Below are 17,756 nucleotides of genomic sequence, written 5' to 3'. Positions count from 1 at the left end.
CCCCACCCTCTCTCCAAACTGCATACCCATACCCCTCTCTCACCACTGCAGGCCCCCACCCTCTCTCCCCACTGCAGGCCCCCACCCTCTCTCCCCACTGCAGGCCTTCACCCCTCTCTCTCCACTGCAGGCCTTCACCCCTCTCTCTCCACTGCAGGCCTTCACCCCTCTCTCTCCACTGCAGGCCTTCACCCCTCTCTCTCCGCTTCAGGCCCCCACCCCTCTCTCTCCGCTGCAGGCCCCCACCCCTCTCTCCCTGCTGCAGGCCCCTACATCCCTCTCCCCCTACTGCAGGCCTGTCTGCCCACCACTCTCTCTCTCTAATCTCATCAATGTTGATTTCTGATACGGCAGAGAGAGCTTTTAAGGAGATGGTATAGAGGTTCTTCTATGTGAATGTGATGGGTTAGAGAATGGGGGGAGGTGGAATAGAGTGGTGGGCTGCGGAGTGAGATGCAGGTATTTCCTATAATGGCCTGTGCCCCTTTCCTTTTAGTCCCCCCCCTACCTGACCACTAATGAGCCTGAATAGACACCCTTTAGGGTTTATGATGCTGCAGTGTGTGTGTGTGTGTGTGGTGTGTGTGTGTGTGTCGCTGCACAGCTGGTCACTTAGATGTATTGATATGTGTTTCAATCTGCCATACACATGCATTCATTCATGAACACACATTCCATTTTCTCTGAGTCTCTGTTCCATGCAGCGAACGGCTCCCTGCGGAGGGTCAGGGCCTCTTTGTCTCTGAGTTAAGTGTCTCAATCTATGGGGTAGAGATGAGTGTCTCTCTCTGTCTATGTCTGTGGCTCTCTCTCTCTCTCTCTGTCTCCCTCTCTATCTTTCCCTGTAAACACTGAAACCTGCTGTGTGTGTGTGTGTGTGTGTGTGTGTGTGTGTGTGTGTGTGTGTGTGTGTGTGTGTGTGTGTGTGTGTGTGTGTGTGTGTGTGTGTGTGTGTGTGTGTGTGTGTGTGTGTGTGCGTGCGCGTGCGCTGAGTCTCGTACAGTAGAGCAGTCCTGGAGGCTTCAGTTTCTTCACTGGTCTACTTCTCATTACGCACTGAGGAGGGAGGCCGTCTGTCTTAATGAAAACACTTATTCAATCAGGGACTGAGTTGATCCCCTGATAAATAACGTGTCCAAAGATAAGCCCTTTACTTTATACATCCAATGCATCTAAGGCCCACTGGGATAACCAGTGAAAAGTATTATTTTTGTACCATCTTTAAACATTGTTAAGGTCTGGTGAATATTTATCACAGTGAAGGTCCATGGCATGTACTATGGCTTGATGTATAGGCTCGTTCACAGTATGATATATCCTCTACTCTACTCTGTATTTTGTTTTGATATCTCAGATATCTCCTGTGAGAATCTAGAATATTATGTTTGATAAAATCTCAGTTTAAAATGGACCCAATGAAAGAGAGTCTGTTGCGATGGGTCAGTCTAGAAAGAGAGAGAGTGGGGAAGAAAAGTGAGAGAGTGATTCAGGGGATAAAGGAAAGAGTGATGGAGAGCTCACACTCAGGTACGTTTCCATAGAGAGCATGGAGGCCAGGGCCTAGTTACTGTAACTGGGAGATACGGGGCAGGAGAGGTGGAGGTCATACTGGGGTTAATGGGCTCTGTATCCACATGGAACCAACTCAGGAATCAGAGCAGAGCAGGGCTCCCCAAAGCCTGGTGAGAAAACCTGTAGGTCTGTGCTGCAGACACCTGCTCCATAGGACGTTTGGTCATTCATCATCATTATCTGGACAAACAAACTACTATTTTCATAATTATGCCCATATGTGAATATTTCCATGTGTGATAAATCAACAAACTTACAAACCACTGTTTGTAGAAATTCAAAGAAGAAATCATGGTATACAGATGTAGTATCTTAATTTGAGCAACAGGAAATGTGAATTATTATGTGGATTATAATTAATGGAGATTGTTGGAGGGGTTGATACATTTCTCGTAAGGGAAAAGCAAGACAGAAATTTCAGTGGAAATTACAAACTTCCGATGCCTTTTAAAACCTCAAATACTCTACAAAGTTAAAACTTCCTTCATTTCAGGAAGGTTCCTGTAACAGGGTGTGTTACGGTTATGAGGTTTAGGGGGCGTAGGTTTCCATCACTCATATCATTGTGGGAGTTTTGGGGCCTAGATTACATACACAGATTAGAGAGTGCATCCAAAAGTCATAAACAGCTATTTTGTGTTGAGGATACCCAAAGCACTGGGGAAATAAACACACGCTTGCCGTCACCTCCGTTTCTAACAGCAAATAGGCTGGAGGAGCTGTCTGACAGGGTTAATATGATGCTCGACTGACGACAAGGGTGGAGAGTTGAATGGGGTCAACGAGGGTTTCCTTTCACAGATGTCACAGGGATAGGTGCCATAAACATATACACTACACACAAATACACACACATGTAGGCCTACATTCTGTATTTAGACACTACGCACACACACACTCACATATATACACACACACACATTTGTAGAGAGAAGGGAGGGATATGAATGGTTTCCAGGTGTGGGCCTCTCTCCCAGGTCTATCGTAAACACCATGTCTCCTGGAGAACAGGTTTACAAGGCTCTGCTGAGGCTCGGAGGTTCTGACCCCAGTCTGAGGGCAGCCCGATGGCCTTTTCAGATCAGGTGAGAGCAGAGCAGAAAGATGTGATCTCTGCTCACTGCAGTAATTCACATCAGGCAGCCCAGTCCAGTCCAACATATTTATGGCTGATATTGTGCTGTAAAACTGTAATCTCTAAGGCGTACTGTACAGTGTGTGCGCTAGTGACAGCAGATGTTTCATTTAGTGTGACAGATCTCAAGTTCAAGTTGGACCTAATCTCTCCTAACGAAACGCAACTTCCTGGATCATACTTGAACTAAACTGTCTCTCTCTCTCTCTCTCTCTCTCTCTCTCTCTCTCTCTCTCTCTCTCTTATGTGTTTCTGTCTCTCTCTCTCTCTGTGTCTCTCTCTCTGTCTCTGTCTCTCTCTCTCTCTCTCTCTCTCTCTCTCTCTCTGTGTCTTGCTCTGTCTCTCTCTGTGTCTCGCTCTGTCTCACTCTCTATCTCTGTATGTCGCTCTCTGTATCTCACTCTCTCTCTCTCTGTATCTCTCTCTCTGTGTCTCGCTCTGTCTCTCTCTTTATCTCTCTCTCTCTGTATCTCGCTCTCTGTATCTCACTCTCTCTATCTCACTCTCTCTCTCTCTGTGTATCTCTCTCTCTGTGTCTTGCTCTGTCTCTCTCTGTATCTCGCTCTCTCTCTCCAGGTGAGTGTGACTGACTCATCTGTATCTCTGACATTGTAGGTCAGTGAGCAGCCCTGATAGAGTACGCCACTACCTCTGATCTTGATTATTGTGGCTGGAGGGGAGACTGATAATGACTCAAAGTCAACACGTCTCATCTTGTAACCACTCCATACCTCTCTCTCTCTCTCTCTCTCCCTCACTTTCTCTCGCTCTCCCTGTTTCTCTCTCTCTGCAGCTTCGAGCCATGCCATGGTGGTAAGATAGTTGTGTTAGTCTGTTGGTCAATTGCCCAGCTGTAAGGGTGAGGAGAGGCCCCATTCTGCGGTAAGGATGTGGAGGGGCCCCAGCCTGCTGTAAGGGTGAGGGGCCCAGCCTGCTGTAAGGGTGAGGAGGGGCCCAGCCTGCTGTAAGGGTGAGGAGGGGTCCCAGCCTGCTGAAAGGGTGAGGAGGGGCCCAGCCTGCTGTAAGGGTGAGGAGGGGCCCAGCCTGCTGTAAGGGTGAGGAGGGGTCCCAGCCTGCTGAAAGGGTGAGGAGAGGTCCCAGCCTGCTGTAAGGGTGAGGAGGGGTCCCAGCCTGCTGTAAGGGTGAGGAGAGGTCCCAGCCTGCTGAATGGGTGAGGAGGGGCCCAGCCTGCTGTAAGGGTGAGGAGGGGTCCCAGCCTGCTGAAAGGGTGAGGAGAGGTCCCAGCCTGCTGTAAGGGTGAGGAGTCGCCCCAGCATGCTGTCACGGTGAGGAGTCGCCCCAGCCTGCTGTAACGGTGAGGAGTCGCCCCAGCCTGCTGTTAGGGTGAGGAGTCGCCCCAGCCTGCTGTAACGGCGAGGAGTCGCCCCAGCCTGCTGAAAGGCTGAGGGGTCCCAGCCTGCTGAAAGGGTGAGGAGTCGCCCCAGCCTGCTGAAAGGCTGAGGGGTCCCAGCCTGCTGTAACGGTGAGGAGTCTTCCCAGCCTGCTGTTAGGGTGAGGAGTCGCCCCAGCCTGCTGTAACGGCGAGGAGTCGCACCAGCCTGCTGAAAGGCTGAGGGGTCCCAGCCTGCTGAAAGGGTGAGGAGTCGCCCCTGCCTGCTGTAAGGGTGAGGAGTCGCCCCAGCCTGCTGTAACGGTGAGGAGTCGCCCCAGCCTGCTGTTAGGGTGAGGAGTCGCCCCAGCCTGCTGTTAGGGTGAGGAGTCGCCCCAGCCTGCTGTAAGGGTGAGGAGTCGCCCCAGAAGGCTGTAAGGGTGAGGAGTCGCCCCAGCCTGCTGTAAGGGTGAGGAGTCTCCCCAGCCTACTGTAAGGGTGAGGACTCGCCCCAGCCTGCTGTAAGGGTGTCCAGACTATCAGACATGCTGGCTGTGCAATCCAACAGCCTCAGGCGCCGGCTATAACAGGTCCGGGTCCCTCACTCAACCATATGACAGGTGAGCTACAAGTCCCAGGAAATAACATTAAACACAGTGTGTGAGCAGCAGGAACACTGGCCAAAGTTAGAGGAGGTCATGTGAGCAGAGTGTTGCTGGGTAGAATCCCTGGTGGGCCTATAGTACTGGACAGGCCCCTAAGCCAACTCTTGATTGGATATCCTGTTGAATGAATGGAAGGATATGTGACACACAGTATGTGTTATGATAAGAGATCACCTACTATTAAATGATCGTAAGGAGATGGTGTAGAACTACTACAAACACAAGTGGGACAATGAATCAATGAAGCTGGTGATGTCAGAGAGATGTATTATTTCTTCTACTGCTGACACAGCTAATGTCGCCACAGGATATAAACAATCTATATGTTATACAAACTGGGCCTGTTTCAATGAAACGTGTATGTCACTGATGTCATTATTCTAGAAGTGATGTTCTTGTGAAGTGTGTTATCATCACAGTACATTCATACGTTTTGATTGGCTACGGGTTGAGATGGATTTGTCCTCTTCTGGTTCACCGGGGGTTGAGTCCAAGCTGTGAAAACACACTACACAATTGTCCCTCTTGACATGAGGGAAACATGACAAAATCAAGACAAGGCTAATCACAGTGTTGAATTCCTGCCTGATGCTGTCTTTATGATTGGTTAACCCACATCACTTGAAAGGTTGCTCCAACATGTGTTTGACAAGTTGGTTACTCTAGTCTTTTGTCGTGATATTCCTGTGACTGTTTCTTGTTCTAAACACACACACACACACACACACACACACACACACACACACACACACACACACAAGTTTATGTTGTCATTAGATTAGGATGTAGTTGATATGGTTGTCATTAGGATGTAGAACAAGTTGATATGGTTTTCATTAGGATGTAGAACAAGTTAATATGGTTGTCATTAGGATGTAGAACAAGTTAATATGGTTGTCATTAGGATGTAGAACAAGTTGATATGGTTGTCATTAGGATGTAGAACAAGTTAATATGGTTGTCATTAGGATGTAGAACAAGTTAATATGGTTGTCATTAGGATGTAGAACAAGTTGATATGGTTGTCATTAGGATGTAGAACAAGTTGATATGGTTGTCATTAGGATGTAGAACAAGTTGATATGGTTGTCATTAGGATGTAGAACAAGTTGATATGGTTGTCATTAGGATGTAGAACAAGTTAATATGGTTGTCATTAGGATGTAGAACAAGTTAATATGGTTGTCATTAGGATGTAGAACAAGTTAATATGGTTGTCATTAGGATGTAGAACATGTTGATATTGTTTTCATAAAGGTTCAGTACCAAGTCAGAAACACAGGTCTGTATATATTCCACTTTAGAGTTTGGCGATGAGGACACCAAGGACTGACAGCTGCACTACACTTGTTCCTCAGAGTTTATGGTCATGGAAACTATATTGAACAAAATTATAGACGCAACATGCAACAATTTCAAGATTTCGCTGAGTTACAGTTACAGCCAATCAGAATGAGTTTTTCGACACAAAGTGCTTTATTACAGACAGACAGTCCTCAGTTTTATCAGCTGGTCTGCTTGATATGCCACACCTGTCAGGTGGATGGATTATCTTGACACAGTTGAAATGCTCACTAGCAGGGATGTAAACAAATTTGTGCACAATATTTTAGAGAAATAAGCTTTTTGTGCATATGGAAAATTTCTGGGATCTTTTATTTCAGCTCATGGAACCAGCACTTTATATGTTGCAATTATATTTTTGTTCAGTATAAATTACTAGACCAGAGACAGGTTCAATTCCAAAACTAAAATGTGGATCTTTGTGACAAATCCCCTCCTTCAGATAAGATCTTGTCTTATCATCTCTGGGTTTCTCTTATTTGTCATGGCAGTAGAATAAAATATTGCTTTATTTGGTGTTTGTATTGCAGTCTTGGCCATGTCATGATGAAGACACTCAGGGCCACTGACACATGGGAAGCATCTACTCTCTCAGATTTGCTACTTCCTTCCTTCCTCTCAGTTCTCCATCTACCCTGCCATTAAGCAGACCTGACGGCTGGGCCCGTTCTCCAAAGCCCCCATGGCCCTGCCCATTACAGAGGTCACCAGAGGTTGTTCTGGAGGTCGTTATGAACCAAAGACAGACCGACGACCAGGGGCAACCCAACACATGTACCTACGGGGTAGTGGCAGGAAGACCAACAGGATATGGGTCTGCGGTGAGGGAAGGGGAGAACGCTAACTAGACCTGTATTTGTTTTGGATCGTTCAGAGGAAGGAAAGGCTCAGATGTAATGGCTTGTTTACATGGTTCTGAAATGTCCCTCCGCTGGAATCACATAATTGCCCCCTGACTCGATCAATCAAGGTATGAATCAAGGGTCTGCAGGTTAAGTAAACATATGAATAGTTTTAGATTTCTGCTCTCTTTCCTCTGCCATGGGGAACATCAACAGCTTAGAGAGACTGAGTTATGGAGGACCCAGTGGAGAACGTTGTTAGTTTATTGAATAAATGAAAGTGATTGCATTGAACAAGCAGAGCAACTACCAGACACTGTTATGGTTCATGGCACAGAGAGCCTTTTAGATTCCTCCAATTAAGGATATGGAAAGCTACAGTGCAGTATATGGCGATAAGGGTGCAATTAGGTAAACATCACTGTTAGACTTTCAGATCCAGCAATTCAGTATTGTTCAGTCTGGTGACATTATGGACTTTTATAAATTGACATTAATGCTCACTTGGACAAGACAATGTTGATAATTTCAGACCTTTGATGCTGGGGTCACGTCCTCTCTAGCAGCATCTCCTGTCTCTCTCTGTCTTTTACCACCTCACCATGTCTGTCAACACAGATATAACACGCACGGCTGCCAAGCTGGGGAATGTGACTGGTGTGTGGCATGTACCCACTGAACTCTGAATCACTCTGCCTCACTCCTCTACTGACTGCCTTGTTTATACCTCACTCTCTCCACAAACCTTTCTTTCCCTCTCTTCTCTCTCTCTCTCTCTCTCCCCCTCTCCCTCTCACTCTCCCTCTCCCTCTCCCTTTCCCTCTCCCTTTCTCTCTCTCTCTCTGTGTTTTTGAATCCCTCCTTTGTGACAGCTGAGGTTTTGGGAAGTCGTCCTGGTGGTCCCCTCTCAAATAAAATAAAATAAAATGGTATTTGTCACATGCTTCATAAACAACGGGTGTAGACAAACATTGAAATGCTTGCTTCCAGGCCGTTCTCAACAAAGCAGAGGAAAAAGAGAATAGAAAAATTAGAAAAAAATTGAAAAATCATAATAGAATAGAATGGAATAGAAAATAGAATAAAATAACACAAGGATTAAATGCACAATAAGTAACGATAACTTTAGAATCACCTTTATTCACCAAGTACATTTTAACATTCTCAGAATTGTACTTGGTGAAATGGTACTGCTATTGATAAAATACAGACAACTGTGTTTAAACAAAGTCTACATACATTATATACAACTTGTAGTGAGCATAGAGCTATAAGAGAATGGGCAGATATGCAAATGTTCAGTGGGTATACGGTTGATACTCAGTGGATGTACACATTTACAGTATTAGTATGAATATATCTAAATGCAGAGAGATGGACAGAGTATGATGCAGTATGGTGCAGTTATTTTGTGCACAGTTCAGAGATGTGTTGATGCTGTGTACAGCATAGAGTGCATAGTCCTTTAGTCTCTATGGGCCAGATGGCCTGTTGGTAAGGGTCACAGCTCCCTCCACCCTCCACTCCCTCCACCCTCCACTCTCCACTCCCTCTACCCTCCACCCTCCACTCCCTCCACCCTCCACTCTCCACTCCCTCCACCATCCGCCCCTTCCTCCCTCCACCCTCCACTCCATCCACCCTCCACTCTCTCCACCATCCACTCTTTCCTCCCTACGCCCCTCCACTCCGTCTACCCTCCACTCCGTCCACCCTCCACTTTGTCCACTCTCCGCTCCCTCCATCCTCCGCTCCCTCCACCATTCCCCCAGTCATCACTAGATTTACAGCGACATCATTACAGCGTTGCATTTTTCCACTAAAGCATTTTCTGAAACTGTAAACAAGAAAAGGAGCAGTTACAATCTAGCCTTACAAGCCAAACAGGGTGTTACATGTCAGCTGCTGTCAGCCATACATCCTGCTGCATGGTCTTTATAAGGATTTGCCTCAGTGCTGTTCCATGTGAACCTGATAGGACACCTTATAAATTCAGCCTGAAGATTAAGCTCCATAGTAAACTACACACTACTATAGTACAGACCAGTATTGGGCATCCTGCTCCCTCTCCCTGTATACTGTAACCACAGGGCTGGCATGGCTCTCACACACCTCCTTCCTAATGGCTTTCCCAGAGAGAAGAGCGGCTCTAGCTGCTGTCTAATTGGAAGCTTTTCTATTTTAAAACTAAACAGACCGTACCACCAGCTGAGCATGATATGGAACGTTGTGGTATAATAATATATTATGATGTACTGTTTTATCTTCTGTTTTATACGTAATGTAAGTACTATAATGTGTTTGGACCCCAGGAAGAGAAGCTGCTGCCTTGGTAGCAGCTAATGGGGATCCCTAATAAATCCATATACAAAATGGTACAGTACTGTACACATAGCGGAGTGACTGATGCTGGAGGCTTCAATCTGGCCCAGTACACAGTCTGGTGTAGTATACAGTCTGGTAGAGTATACAGTCTGGTAGAGTATACAGTCTGGTAGCGTATACAGTCTGGTAGAGTATACAGTCTAGTCTAGTACACAGTCTAGTCTAGTACACAGTCTGGTAGAGTATACAGTCTGGTAGAGTATACAGTCTGGTAGAGTACACAGTCTAGTCTAGTACACAGTCTGGTAGAACATACAGTCTGGTAGAGCATACAGTCTGGTAGAGCATACAGTCTGGTAGAGCATACAGTCTGGTCTAGTATACAGTCTAGTCTAGTACACAGTCTAGTCTAGTACACAGTCTAGTCCAGTACACAGTCTGGTAGAGCATACAGTCTGGTCAAGTATACAGTCTGGTCTAGTAAACAGTCTGGTAGAGTAAACAAACTGGTACAGTATACAGACTGGTACAGTATACAGACTGGCCTAGCATCCTGTCTGGCCTAGTATCCAGTCTGGCCTAGTATCCAGTCTGGCCGAGTATACAGTCTGGTATAGTATACAGTCTGGGATAGTACACAGTGTGGTCTAGTATACAGTCTGGTCTAGTATACAGTCTGGTCTAGTATACTGTCTGGTCTAGTACACATTATGGTATAGTATACAGTATGGTCAAGTATACAGTCTGGTCTTGAATACAGTCTGGTGTAGTATACAGTCTGGTCTAGCATACTGTCTGTTAATGTACACAGTCTGGTCTAGTATACTGTCTGGTCTAATATACAGTCTGGTAGAGTATGCAGTCAGGTCGAGTATACAGTCTGGTCTAGTATACAGTCTGGTCTAGTATACAGTCTGGTCGAGTATACAGTCTGATCGAGTATACAGTCTCAGTCTGGTCGAGTATATTTATAGTATGCAGTCTGGTAGAGTTTACAGTCTGGTCTCCTACACATTCTGGTCTCCTACACATTCTGGTCTAGTACACAGTCTGGTCTAGTATACAGTCTGGTCTAGTATACAGTCCGGTCTAGTATTCAGTCTGGTCTAGTATACAGTCTGGTCTCGTATTCAGTCTGGTCTAGTATACAGTCTGGTCTAGTATACAGTCTGTTCTAGTATACAGTCTGGTCTAGTACACAGTCTGGTCTAGTATCCAGTCTGGTAGATTATCCAGTCTGGTCTAGTATCCAGTCTGGTAGGGTATACAGTCTGGTGGACTACACAGTCTGGTCTAGTATACAGTTTGGATAGTATACAGTCCTGTAGAGTATATAGTCGTTTATAGTATGCAGTCTGCTAGAGTTTACAGTCTGGTCTCCTACACATTCTGGTCTCCTACACATTCTGGTCTCCTACACATTCTGGCCTAGTACACAGTCTGGTCTAGTATACAGTCCGGTCTAGTACACAGTCTGGTCTAGTATACAGTCTTGTGGAGCATACAGTCTGGTCGAGCATACAGTCTGGTCGAGCATACAGTCTGGTCTAGTATACAGTCTGGTCTAGTATACAGTCAGGTCTAGTATAGAGTTTGGTCTAGTACACAGTCTAGTCTAGTACACAGTCTGTTAATTTACAATGTCTGGTCTAGTATAGAGTCTGGTCTAGTACACAGTCTGGTCTAGTACACAGTCTAGTCTAGTACACAGTCTGTTAATTTACAACGTCTGGTCTAGTATACAGTCTGGTCTAGTATACAGTCAGGTCTAGTATAGAGTTTGGTCTAGTACACAGTCTAGTCTAGTACACAGTCTGTTAATTTACAACGTCTGGTCTAGTATACAGTCTGGTCTAGTATGCAGTCTGGTAGAGTATACTGTCTGGAAGAATATACAGTCTGGTCGAGAATACAGTCTGGTCTAGTATGCAGTCTGGTAGAGTATACTGTCTGGAAGAATATACAGTCTGGTCGAGAATACAGTCTGGTCTAGTATACAGTCTGGTCTAGTATGCAGTCTGGTAGAGTATACTGTCTGGAAGAATATACAGTCTGGTCGAGAATACAGTCTGGTCTAGTATACAGTCTGGTCTAGTATGCAGTCTGGTAGAGTATACTGTCTGGAAGAATATACAGTCTGGTCGAGAATACAGTCTGGTCTAGTATACAGTCTGGTCTAGTATGCAGTCTGGTAGAGTATACTGTCTGGAAGAATATACAGTCTGGTCGAGAATACAGTCTGGTCTAGTATACAGTCTGGTCTAGTATGCAGTCTGGTAGAGTATACTGTCTGGAAGAATATACAGTCTGGTCGAGAATACAGTCTGGTCTAATATACAGTCTGGTTGAGTATACAGTTTGTCTAGTATACAGTCGTGTAGAGTATACCGTCTCGTATAGTGTACAGTCTGGTCAAAAATCCAGTCTGGTCTAGTACACAGTCTGTTATTGTATACAGTCTGGTGTAGTACACAGTCTGGTAGAGTATACAATCTGGTCTGGTATACAGTCTGGTCTACTATACAGTCTGGTCAAGTACACAGTCTGTTATTGTACACAGTCTGGTGTAGTACACAGTCTGGTGTAGTACACAGTCTGTTCTAGTACACAGTCTGTTCTAGTATACAGTCTGTTCTAGTATACAGTCTGGTCTAGTATACAGTCTGTTCTAGTATACAGTCTGGTCTAGTATACAGTCTGTTCTAGTATACAGTCTGGTCTAGTATACAGTCTGGTCTAGTATACAGTCTGATCTAGTATACAGTCTGGTCTAGTATACAGTCTGGTCTAGTATACAGTCTGGTCTAGTATACAGTCTGATCTAGTATACAGTCTGATCTAGTATACAGTCTTGTATTGTATACAGTCTTGTATTGTATACAGTCTAGTAGAGTATACAGTCTGGTATGGTATGCAGTCTGTTGTAGTTTACAGTTTGGTATGGTATACAGTCTGGTCGAGTTTACCGTCTGGTAGAGTATACAGTCCGGTAGAGTAAACAGTCTCGTCGACTACACAGTCTCGTCGAGTACACAGTCTGGTCTAGTACACAGTCTGGTCTAGTATACAGTGTGGCAGAGTATACAGTGTGGCAGAGTGTACAGTCTGGTCTAGTACACAGGCTGGTCTAGTACACAGTCTGGTCTGGTACACAGTCTGGTAGAGTATACATTATCGTGTAGTATACAGTCTGGTCTAGTATACAGTCTGGTAGAGTATCCAGTCTGGTCAAGTATCCAGTCTGGTCAAGTATCCAGTCTGGTCCAGTATACAGTCTGGTCTAGTACACAGACTGTTATTGTACACAATCTGGTCTAGTAAACAGTCTGGTCTAGTATGCAGTCTGTTATTGTACACAGTCTGGTCTAGTATACAGTCTGGTAGAATATACAATTTGGTGTTGTTTACAGTCTGGTCGAGTATACAGTCTGGTCTAGCACACAGTCTGGTCTAGCACACAGTCTTGTCTAGCACACGGTCTGGTCACGTATGCAGTCTGGCGGAGTGTACAGTCTGGTCTAGTGTACAGTCTGGTCTAGTGTACAGTCTGGTCTAGTATACAGTCTGGTATAGTATAGAGTCTGTTGTAGTTTACAGTCTGGTAGAGTATACAGTCTAGTAGAGTATACAGTCAGGTATAGTATACAGTCTGTTGTACTTCACAGTCAGGTATAGTATACAGTCTGTTGTACTTCACAGTCAGCTATAGTATACAGTCTGGTATAGTATACAGTCTGTTGTAGTTTACAGTCTGGTCGAGTATACAGTCTGGTCGAGTATACAGTCTGGTCTAGCACACAGTCTTGTCTAGCACACGGTCTGGTCACGTATGCAGTCTGGCGGAGTGTACAGTCTGGTCTAGTATACAGTCTGGTATAGTATAGAGTCTGTTGTAGTTTACAGTCTGGTAGAGTATACAGTCAGGTATAGTATACAGTCTATTGTACTTCACAGTCTGGTATAGTATACAGTCTAGTAGAGTTTACAGTCTGGTAGAGTTTAAGGGTTGTTATAGTTTACAGTCTGGTAGAGTATACAGTCTGGTATTGTATACAGTCTAGTAGAGTTTACAGTCTGGTAGAGTATGCAGTCTGTTGTAGTTTACAGTCTGGTAGAGTATACAGTCTGTTGTAGTTTACAGTCTGGTAGAGTATACAGTCTGGTATTGTATACAGTCTAGTAGAGTTACAGTCTGGTAGAGTATACAGTCTGTTGTAGTTTACAGTCTGGTAGAGTATACAGTCTGTTGTAGTTTACAGTCTGGTAGAGTATACAGTCTGTTGTAGTTTACAGTCTGGTAGAGTATACAGTCTGTTGTAGTTTACAGTCTGGTAGAGTACACAGTCTGGTAGAGTACACAGTCTGGTAGAGTACACAGTCTGGTAGAGTATACAGTCTGTTGTAGTTCACAGTCTGGTAGAGTATACAGTCTGTTGTAGTACACAGTCTGGTAGAGTACACAGTCTGGTAGCGTATACAGTCTGGTAGAGTATACAGTCTGGTAGAGTACACAGTCTGGTAGCGTATACAGTCTGGTAGAGTACACAGTCTGGTAGAGTACACAGTCTGGTAGCGTATACAGTCTGGTAGAGTACACAGTCTGGTAGCGTACACAGTCTGGTAGAGTATACAGTCTGGTAGCGTATACAGTCTGGTAGCGTACACAGTCTGGTAGCGTATACAGTCTGGTAGCGTATACAGTCTGGTAGCGTATACAGTCTGGTAGAGTATACAGTCTGATAGAGTATACAGTCTGGTAGAGTATACAGTCTGGTAGAGTACACAGTCTGGTAGAGTACACAGTCTGGTAGAGTATACAGTCTGGTAGAGTACACAGTCTGGTAGAGTATACAGTCTGGTAGAGTATACAGTCTGGTAGAGTATACAGTCTGGTAGAGTACACAGTCTGGTAGCGTATACAGTCTGGTAGCGTATACAGTCTGGTAGAGTACACAGTCTGGTAGCGTATACAGTCTGGTATAGTACACAGTCTGTTGTAGTTTACAGTCTGGTAGAGTACACAGTCTGTTGTAGTTTACAGTCTGGTAGAGTACACAGTCTGGTAGCGTATACAGTCTGGTAGCGTATACAGTCTGGTAGAGTACACAGTCTGGTAGCGTATACAGTCTGTTGTAGTTTACAGTCTGGTAGAGTACACAGTCTGTTGTAGTTTACAGTCTGGTAGAGTACACAGTCTGGTAGCGTATACAGTCTGGTAGCGTATACAGTCTGGTAGAGTACACAGTCTGGTAGAGTACACAGTCTGGTAGCGTATACAGTCTGGTGTAGTACACAGTCTGGTGTAGTACACAGTCTGGTAGCGTAAACAGTCTGGTAGAGTATACAGTCTGGTAGCGTATACAGTCTGGTAGCGTATACAGTCTGGTAGCGTATACAGTCTGTTGTAGTTTACAGTCTGGTAGAGTACACAGTCTGGTAGCGTACACAGTCTGGTAGAGTACACAGTCTGGTAGAGTACACAGTCTGGTAGAGTATACAGTCTGGTAGAGTATACAGTCTGGTAGAGTACACAGTCTGGTAGAGTACACAGTCTGGTAGCGTACACAGTCTGGTAGCGTATACAGTCTGGTAGAGTATACAGTCTGGTAGAGTACACAGTCTGGTAGAGTATACAGTCTGGTAGCGTATACAGTCTGGTAGCGTATACAGTCTGGTAGAGTATACAGTCTGGTAGAGTATACAGTCTGGTAGCGTATACAGTCTGGTAGCGTATACAGTCTGGTAGAGTATACAATCTGGTAGAGTACACAGTCTGGTAGAGTATACAGTCTGGTAGCGTATACAGTCTGGTAGAGTATACAGTCTGGTAGAGTATACAGTCTGGTAGCGTATACAGTCTGGTAGCGTATACAGTCTGGTAGCGTATACAGTCTGGTAGCGTATACAGTCTGGTAGCGTATACAGTCTGGTAGAGTACACAGTCTGGTAGCGTATACAGTCTGTTGTAGTTTACAGTCTGTTGTAGTTTACAGTCTGGTAGAGTACACAGTCTGGTAGCGTATACAGTCTGGTATAGTACACAGTCTGGTATTGTATACAGTCTAGTAGCGTATACAGTCTGGTAGAGTACACAGTCTAGCAGCGTATACAATCTGGTAGAGTATACAGTCTGGTAGAGTATACAGTCTGGTATAGTACACAGTCTGGTAGAGTATACAGTCTGGTATTGTATACAGTCTGGTATTGTATACAGTCTGGTAGAGTATACAGTCTGGTAGAGTACACAGTCTGGTAGAGTATACAGTCTGGTATAGTACACAGTCTGGTAGAGTATACAGTCTGGTATTGTATACAGTCTGGTATTGTATACAGTCTGGTAGAGTATACAGTCTGGTATAGTACACAGTCTGGTAGAGTATACAGTCTGGTAGAGTATACAGTCTGGTAGAGTATACAGTCTGGTAGAGTATACAGTCTGGTAGAGTATACAGTCTGGTAGAGTACACAGTCTGGTATAGTATACAGTCTGGTAGAGTACACAGTCTGGTATAGTGAGCGGTCTGTTTGAGAGCCTGAGGAACGCAACAGTTACCAACATAAATAGAAATGTAATTTTTCCCAAAGACCCATCTCAGAGGACTGCTTCACTGACATCAGAACTCCCCAGTTTTGTGCCAACTCCTTTATTTCACCCATCTCAATCCCCCTCCTTCCCCCAGTAGGGCTCCTTTGTCTTAGCTGTTTAGGCTGTGAGGTCGGCCTGATTTATCTGGCTGTCTCTGGGGCTTCCTGAGGCGATCAGTTGGCCTGTGTCATGGAGAGGAATTAAACACTGTCCTCACCTTCTCCTCCGCAGAGCACAACACTCTCCATCAACCAGACAGCAGGACCCAGCGTTCCCCCACTGAAGTGAAACACACCAGAGACAGACACACATGTAACTCCTTTTTGGTCTGCCTGCCTGCCTGCCTGCCTGCCTGCCTGCCTGCCTGCCTGCCTGCCTGCCTGCCTGCCTGCCTGCCTGCCTGCCTGCCTGCCTGCCTGCCTGCCTGCCTGTCTGTCTGTGCCAACCTGTTTGTCTGTCTGTCTGTGCCAACCTGTTTGTCTGTCGCTGGGAAACCAGTGAAATTCTGAGTAAGAACACACCTGATAAGCCATGGCCTCTCTCACAACACTCATCTCTCCTCTTCTACTTCCCTTGTGGTTCTTGTCAGATGTTGGAGGTGGGTTTATAGGAGGAAATGAGGGAGAGGTGTCAGTGTGTATGGTAGTTTCTACAGAGAGGCAGAGCTATGGGCCAGGTGTTAGTGTCACACCAGACTATCCAGCTCATCACTCTCTGGACAGCAAAACCTTAATGACACTACAGCCATTATGTTGAACTGAAGCCTCACATGACCCCAGTTTACACTGGCCTGCTGTTCTGAACCCAGAGCTGCACCATCTGGTCCTCAGGGATGCCCAGGCTTTTCATTATTTTATGGTAGCCCTGAAGTAGTGTAACCGGTGTGAAATGGCTAGCTAATTAGCGGTGCGCGCTTGTAGCATTTCAATCGGTGACGTCACTTGCTATATGACCTTGAAGTAGTTTCCCTTGCTCTGGCTTTTGTGGAGTGAATGGTAACGATGCTTAGTGGGAGGCAGTTGTTGATGTGTACAGAGGGTCCCTGGTTCGAGCCCAGGTTGGGGCAAGGAGAGGTCTGAGAACCACTGATATAGTGGATCTGAGGAGAGGTCTGAGAACCACTGATATAGTTGATCTGAGGAGAGGTCTGAGAACCACTGATATAGTGGATCTGAGGAGAGGTCTGAGAACCACTGATATAGTGGATCTGAGGAGAGGTCTGAGAACCACTGATATAGTGGATCTGAGGAGAGGTCTGAGAACTACTGATATAGTGGATCTGAGGAGAGGTCTGAGAACCACTGATATAGTGGATCTGAGGAGAGGTCTGAGAACCACTGATATAGTGGATCGGAGGAGAGGTCTGAGAACCACTGATATAGTGGATCTGAGGAGAGGTCTGAGAACCACTGATGTTGTGGATCTGAGGAGAGGTCTGAGAACCACTGATATAGTGGATCTGAGGAGAGGTCTGAGAACCACTGATATAGTGGATCTGAGGAGAGGTCTGAGAACTACTGATATAGTGGATCTGAGGAGAGGTCTGAGAACCACTGATATAGTGGATCTGAGGAGAGGTCTGAGAACCACTGATATAGTGGATCTGAGGAGAGGTCTGAGAACTACTGATATAGTGGATCTGAGGAGAGGTCTGAGAACCACTGATATAGTGGATCTGAGGAGAGGTCTGAGAACCACTGATATAGTGGATCTGAGGAGAGGTCTGAGAACCACTGATATAGTGGATCTGAGGAGAGGTCTGAGAACCACTGATATAGTGGATCTGAGGAGAGGTCTGAGAACCACTGATATTGTGGATCTGAGGAGAGGTCTGAGAACCACTGATATAGTGGATCTGAGGAGAGGTCTGAGAACCACTGATATTGTGGATCTGAGGAGAGGTCTCAGAACTACTGATATTGTGGATCTGAGGAGAGGTCTGAGAACCACTGATATA

Source organism: Salmo salar, chromosome ssa06 (genome assembly GCF_905237065.1).
Source record: "Salmo salar chromosome ssa06, Ssal_v3.1, whole genome shotgun sequence".
NCBI lineage: Eukaryota > Metazoa > Chordata > Actinopteri > Salmoniformes > Salmonidae > Salmo > Salmo salar.
This window is presented reverse-complemented; position numbering follows the sequence as displayed.